Source organism: Lathyrus oleraceus, chromosome 1 (assembly GCF_024323335.1).
Source record: "Lathyrus oleraceus cultivar Zhongwan6 chromosome 1, CAAS_Psat_ZW6_1.0, whole genome shotgun sequence".
Classification (NCBI taxonomy): Eukaryota; Viridiplantae; Streptophyta; class Magnoliopsida; order Fabales; family Fabaceae; genus Lathyrus; species Lathyrus oleraceus.
In genome coordinates, this window is record NC_066579.1 from 415,524,716 (window position 1) to 415,532,040 (window position 7,325).

Genomic DNA, 7,325 nt, shown 5'->3' on the forward strand with positions numbered 1-7,325 from the left:
TGTGAAGGTTGTTTTTCTCTTGGTCATCAGGATGGATAAGAATTTGAAAGAATCCTGAATAACCGTCTAGATAGCAGAAGTGGGAATGCTTAGCCAATCGTTCAAGCATTTGATCAAAGAAAGGAAGAGGAAAATGATCCTTTCAAGTGGCTTTGTTTAGTTTCCTATAATCGATGCACATTCTACTTCTGGTCACAACTCTTTGTGCTATAGATTCGCCCTTCTTGTTCTTAACAACTGTAACACCCCCTTTCTTGGGTACTACATGAACGAGGCTAACCCATTGACTATCGGAGGTCGGGTATATGATTCCTCCATATAATAACTTCTTTACTTCATCCTTGACTATAATACTTAAGATTGGGTTGATCCTTCTCTGGTGTTCTCTAGAGGTTTTACAATCTTCCTCTAGCATAATGCGATGCATAAAGATAGAAGGACTTATTCCTTTTAGGTTAGCGATGTTGTAGCCTAACACAGTTGGATATTTTCTTAAGACATCTAGTAACTTTTCAGTTTTAAGCTGTCCTAAGTCAGCGTTGACTATTACTGGTCTTTTGAGTTCAGTGTCTAGGAATTCGTATCTTAGGTTCTTTGGTAGTGTTTTTAATTCTAAGTCTGGTTTCTTCGGGCATGGCATGTGGTTGGGTGTAAGTTCTAAGCATTCACTTAGACTATCATTTTGGTATGGTTCACGCCAATTATCATCTTCAAAGATTGGAGGGATTTGGATTTTCATTATATCAGAATATTTGGTTTCTTGCATCTCCATCTCTCTTACGCACTTGTCTATTACATCAAGTAGATAACATGTATCGTCTATAGCTGGCGCTTGTAAGAATTGTGTCAAGATGAATTCAACCTTTTCTTCTCCAACTTCGAATGTTAGCTTACCTCTTTTCACGTCTATTATGGCTCCGGTGGTAGCTAAGAATGGCCTTCCTAATATAATAGGTGTACTGGCATCTTCTTTGATGTCCATGATTATGAAGTCTGTAGGAATGTAGATTTTTCCTACACGTACTGGGACATTCTCTAGTATACCAACAAGACATTTGATTGAGCGGTCACCTAGTTGAACAAACATCTTGGCTGGTCTTAGTTCTCCCATGTTGAGCCTTTTACAGATGGTTAAGGGCATTACACTAATTCTGGCTCCTAAGTCGCATAGAGCTTTGTCTATGACGAACTTTCCAATGACATAGGGTATGGAGAAACTACCTGAGTCTTTTAGTTTGGGAGGCATGTTATTTTGGATTATTGCGTTACACTCAGCAGTAAGTGTAGCTGTTTCGTTATCCTCGGTCTTTTTCTTATTGGATAGGATCTCTTTAAGAAATTTGGCATATGAGGGCATTTGTGTGATGGCTTCTGTAAAGGGAATTGTAATATTCAGTTGCTTTAGAAGTTCAACAAATTTCCTAAATTGCCCTGCAATTTTAGAATTTGTGAGTCTTTAAGGATACGAAATGGGTGGTTTATAAGGAGGTGGAGTTACATAAGGTTTTTATTTCTCTTAGGCATCTTGGGTATTATCTTCCTTCTCCTTCGGTTCACTTACCTTCTCAGTTGTTGTTTTGTCAGGTTTTTGGTACATGGTAGGATTTTGGAGTCTTGGATCTATGGGTCCGTCTAGTTCTTTTCCATTTCTCAATATAACGGCATTTGCATGTCCTTTTGGATTAGGTTGTGGCTGTCCAGGAAATGTGCCAGCGAGAGAAGCAATAGACGCTTGTTGTTGAGCCACTTATGAAATCTGTGTTTCAAGCCTTTTGTTGTGGGTGGCTAAGGCGTCTACTTTGCTCGCTAATTGTTTAAGTTGCTCACTAGTATGCATGTTTTGGTTCAAGAAGTCTTTGTTTGTTTGAGCTTGGGTAGCTATGAAGCTTTCCATCATTAGTTCAAGGTTGGACTTCCTAGGCATGTTAAGAGCATTATTAGCTGGCTTTTGATATCCAGGCGGAACAGCAGGTGCTTGGCCAGGTGCATACAGGGCGTTGTTATTCTTATACGAAAAGTTAGGATGATTTTTCTAACCTGGGTTGTAGGTATTCGAATAAGGATTTCCTTGTGCGTAATTTACTTGATCAGTGGGGACTCCTGCCAATATCTGACATTCTGGTGTAGTGTTTCAAGGAGTTCCACATAACTCACAGTTTGGAGTCACGGCATCCACGATGGCTGCGGGTGGTATGGTCAAGTTGTCTAACTTTTGAACAAGGGCATCTACCTTTGCATGGACATGGTCAAGGATACTGATTTCATACATTCCACTTTTTGTTTGGGACTTTTCTAATGGAGTTCTTTCACCCCCTATTGGCAATGGTTTTGGGCCATGTTTTCAATGAGTTGATAGGCTTCGTTGTATGGCTTGTCCATAAGTGCACCACTTGCGGCAACGTCTACTGTCAGTCTTGTGTTATACAGAAGCCCGTTGTAAAATGTGTGAATGATCACCCAGTCTTCGAGACCGTGATGTGGACATATCCTCATCATGTCTTTGTATCTCTCCCATGCATCATAGAGAGATTCTATATCTTTTTGTCGAAATCTGTTGATTTGAGCTCTCAGCATAGCAGTTTTTCTTGGCGGAAAATATCGGGCTAAGAAAACGTTCTTAAGTTCTTCCCATGTAGTAACTGAGTTTGATGGCAAGGATTGCAACCAAGACCAAGCTTTGTCTCTTAGAGAGAAAGGAAAAAGGCATAGTCTTATCGCATCTTGGGATACACCATTCGCCTTCGCAGTGTCTGCGTACTGCACAAACTTGGACAAATGTTCATTAAGGTCACCTGTAGGATTTCCAGCAAATTGATGTTGTTGGACAACTGATAATAATGAGGGTTTTAACTTGAAATCGTTTCGATTGATAGTAGGGGCAGCAATGCTGTTGTGAGGTTCTTGTTGGGACGGGGTAGTGTAGAACTTAAGAGGACGATTATGTGGTTCCTGTAAGACCCTAATTTTGACCCTAAGATCCCTCATGCATTTCCATCATAAGCATTAGCATTGAGATCATACCTTGGCATCCTCCTTGCCCTTTGTCATTCGGTTTGTTTTGGGAGAGATCACCAAGCACTTTGTGATTATATCATACTTGTATATTATCATTTACTAACCAAAATACCAAAAATATGTCTTTGCATATATCTAACTCTTTTTGTAGGAAGGGCATGATCCCATTGATTCATTGATCATATCTAAGGTTTTGAGACCCTCATGAACAAAGAGCACAACCAAGAATTGATTCAAGAATGGTTATAAGCATCCTATATGAGTCCCAATGTCCTCTACATGTTATATTGATCAAGTTTGCTTCAAGAGTTTTAGGGTGATTTGCCTTGGAAACCCTAGTTTGACTAGGTATCTTGAGTAACTTCTCCAACAAGCTATCTCACCAATTGATCAAATTTCTAAAGGGACACTTCAAAATTCATCATCTTATGCATATATGATCTACCATGAGCAAATAAAGTCAAGAGAATTGGAAGTTAGCAAGTTGGTTGATGGTGGTTGGCCAGATGAATTCATCTGATCAAAACTGGGTCTCCCTAGACCCTATCTCCTACAATTTTCACCATATGAAAATTATTCCAAGAGAAAACTTACTCTAAATGACATTATAAACAACTTTCATGTTGAGACCTAGAGCTAGTTTTTCTTGTAAAAGCATTTTTTATGTTGAAAGATTATAGGTTATTTTGTCTAAACCCTAATTTGAAAGTCAACTTCCCAATGCCATAACTTGATCAATTTTTATGAGATGAAATATTTCCAAGTTGCACAATAAAATTAAATGTGTATACTTAAACTTTGATGTTTGGAGTAGGAGCTAATTCAACTTCTTTGAACATGTGATATGAGGTTACATTATAGGTCACTTTTGACCTATACCATTGATCAAGTGACTTTTACAGACTTCAAAAATGCATAACTCTATCATTTCAAATTCAAATTACATGAAATTGGTTACCATTTTGAAGGTTTTTGAGAGAGCTACAATTTTATGAAGATACGTTTCTCATTTGAAGCTCTTATAAAAAGTTAAGCAAGGTGGAATATTGAGACATATGGCTTGACACTTAGAAAAAATTTGATATGTCAAATTTTTCCAAACTTCCACCTCAAATTTCTCCAAGTTCCAAGCTCCAAATGAAAACGTGTTCAACACAAAACTTGTTCCTCTTGATCTCACCTTTCCAAAGAGCTCAATTTTATTCATTTTGGGCTTGAAATGCATAGGCTGCGCATGGCTTAAACATGCTGATATCATTTGGCATGGATCCAACTTCAAGCATCAATTTCCAATTGCCTAGCATTCCAAGCTTGCTTCAATACATCTGATCATTCATTTTGGACTTCAAGCTATCATTTCATGGGCCTATGCGTGCCCATGCATCATGCTTTCATCATTTGCCAAATTTGGAAGGTTGAAAAGAGTGTGCAAATATGACATGGATTTGGCTATATATACAACTGCATTTGCTCAGAAATGATTCACACATTGCGCCAACTTTGAATCCCCATTGAAAACCCTTCACTCTAAGAGGATAACCCTGATAAATTCTTTTGAATTTGAGCTTGAATCTCCACTGTTTTGGAATTCAATTCTCCAGGAGTCCATTGCTTCTAAACCTTCTCATTCCTCTCCTGCAAGCAAGTGAAGTGAAGCCAAGCACAATTCATATCAAGATCTAGCAAGTTCAGACCTCCAGTGAAGGTAATTTGCAGAAATTTTAAACTCTTCGATTCTCTCAATTTATTGCTTAATTCCATTAATTATTGATTTGTCTGAAGTCCTACCAATGTAGGCAAGAAGATTGAGTTGCTTTGAGGCCAAATCGAAGCAACTTAGATCATGAACCTCATTTTTCAGTTTCAGATATCTCTTAATATATTTGGAATTGGAGGAATTTGAGGTGATATTCGTGCTCAGTGATGTTTTTTCTTTAAGATAATGTCACTGTATGTTATTTTGGTGATGGTTCGTGTAAACCAGTCCGGTGAAGCTCACCGGAGAAGACTGTTGCACCCAAAAATTTGCCCTCTATTTTTAACTCTAACCAATTTTTTGTTTCACATTCATTTGCATCATCTTCATAGCATAACATTTTTTTCTGTCTTAATATTAGCCAGAATAATTTCTCGGAATTTACAAACAGACTGGTCAAATTAACTTTTTAACTGTGCTTAAAATTAGTCAACGAAAAAATGTCAAGTTTAAGTTTGCAAATGTCGGTAACATTAATCTGCGGTTCACGTGGTTTAATTTGACATGCTACAAATATTTTTACGACTATTTTTGGTCATATGTTGATTAGTCTGAGCAGTTTAAACGGTCATAATTTTTATTTCAAAATCCGACCAAACGCTGTATTTTTCCGAGTCATTTATTTCGCGCTGATTATTTTGACATGTTCATTTTATTTTTTCGAGCATTTTGGTGTCCGACTTTTATTTTTTTTGAGTATATTTATTTTTATATTGGGTCTAGAATAAATAAATAGGTTAATTAGTTTTTATTTTAATTTTAACTATTTTAATTATTTAACTTTATTCAGTTTTTAATTTAATATTGGGTTTCAAAATAAACTTAGGCCCATTATCATTAACCTAATTTGTTCCTATATATATTTACTAGCATGACTGATAGAGGGAGGCCAAAAGACAGAACAAAAAAGAGAAATTGAGAGTGGCTGATCTATACTATCGTACACACAGTTTGGTAATAGTTTATATATGATATATACTTTATCTATTTTGTTGATATATTTATTACTGTGTTTCAAATACGTGTTCATATGTGTGACTGTGTTATGTATTCCAGATACATGCGGTTTGGTTAAATATATCAGGATATCGCCGTTTTTTTTTATGCACATAAATATAACATGTATAATAATTTGGTTCATTGTATTATGTATTTGATGTGTTTGTTTTTGTATAAGTTTTACATGTCTCATAATATATAATATAATATAATAATAATTTTGTTGTTAATAAAAATGCATATGGATCATATAACATATAATTTATAATATGTAACTAGTGTGTTAAATATATATATATATATTTCTATTTTATGTTATAATTTGATTATGTTTTCGGATCGGATCGTGTCAATACGCCGTTTTCACATATACGTGTATGAGGCGTGACATTTGTGTTATCCGATCCAGTTGCGATGATCGCAATTTTGCGCTAGCAACGCCGTTGTTTTTCTTAATTCATTTTTTATATATATATATATATATATATATATATATATATATATATATATATATATATATATATATATATATATATATATATATATATATAGATCTGCACATTTTTTTCATAACTAACTACCCTGATTTTTCCTAAACCCTGACAATTTCGCCACAAACTCTAAATTTCAAACCTAAAACTTTAACCGTGTTGTTTCCTCTAAACCATAAACCTTTTCTTAAACCTTAACAAACCTTATTATTATTTCCTATTCTCGCTCATATTTATGTTATTCATACACTGTAACTGCTTCGCCCTTGTAATATTTTAAGTTTTAACTTGTAATATTTTCAGTTTTACTTTTCGCCATCTTTATTATGTAACTGCACCAAAGCGTTGTAATAATTATGATTTTATTTTCAGCTATTTATTTTCTGCCATTTTATTTTTCTGCCATTTATTTTTCTGCCATTTAAATTCCTGCCATTGATCCTATATTAACTGCGTGGTTTAGTAATGTAGGGCGTGAAAACCTACTAAATTAATTATTTAATATTTTTCTATAACCTTTATATTTTTTTGTAAATAAATAATAAATACTAACTATTTTAATAACTTTTTTTATTACTTACTTATAATAATAAATCCTTATATATTTTGTAAATAAAATCTAATTGACCATTTTTCTAATTGAATAATAATAATAAACCTATTAATCTAATAATTTGATATTTTCTATAACCTTTATTTATTTTGTAAATAACAAACTTAATATTTTTCATATAACTCTTTTATTTTATAATTTGTACATTAATGTATTTTAAATTCTTTTATTATTACTAATTTATTTTAAACTCATATTTTTCTAATAACTTCTAAAAAAATCTAACTTGTTTAACTTAAAATAATTTCTTTTAAAATTCTAACCTTTTTATTATCACTTTATTATTATTGTTATTTTATTATTGCTTTATTACCATTGTTTATTTATTATTTTATTATTATTTACTTTTATCTATTCTATTTTTGCTTCATTATTTTCCTTATTTTAATTTTGTTTTATTTATAATATTAGGAACAAATATATAGGTTGTAAATTTATTCTTTCTCGCCTG

The 7,325-nt window shown here is 33.7% G+C and overlaps 1 non-coding gene across 1 annotated transcript; it reads left to right on the forward strand.

The window, feature by feature from the left end:
• Positions 1-2,467: 2,467 nt before the first annotated feature.
• LOC127117047 (small nucleolar RNA R71) lies at positions 2,468-2,574 on the forward strand. Its single transcript, XR_007801809.1, has one exon. It is a non-coding gene; the product is annotated as a small nucleolar RNA R71 (small nucleolar RNA).
• Positions 2,575-7,325: the final 4,751 nt, after the last annotated feature.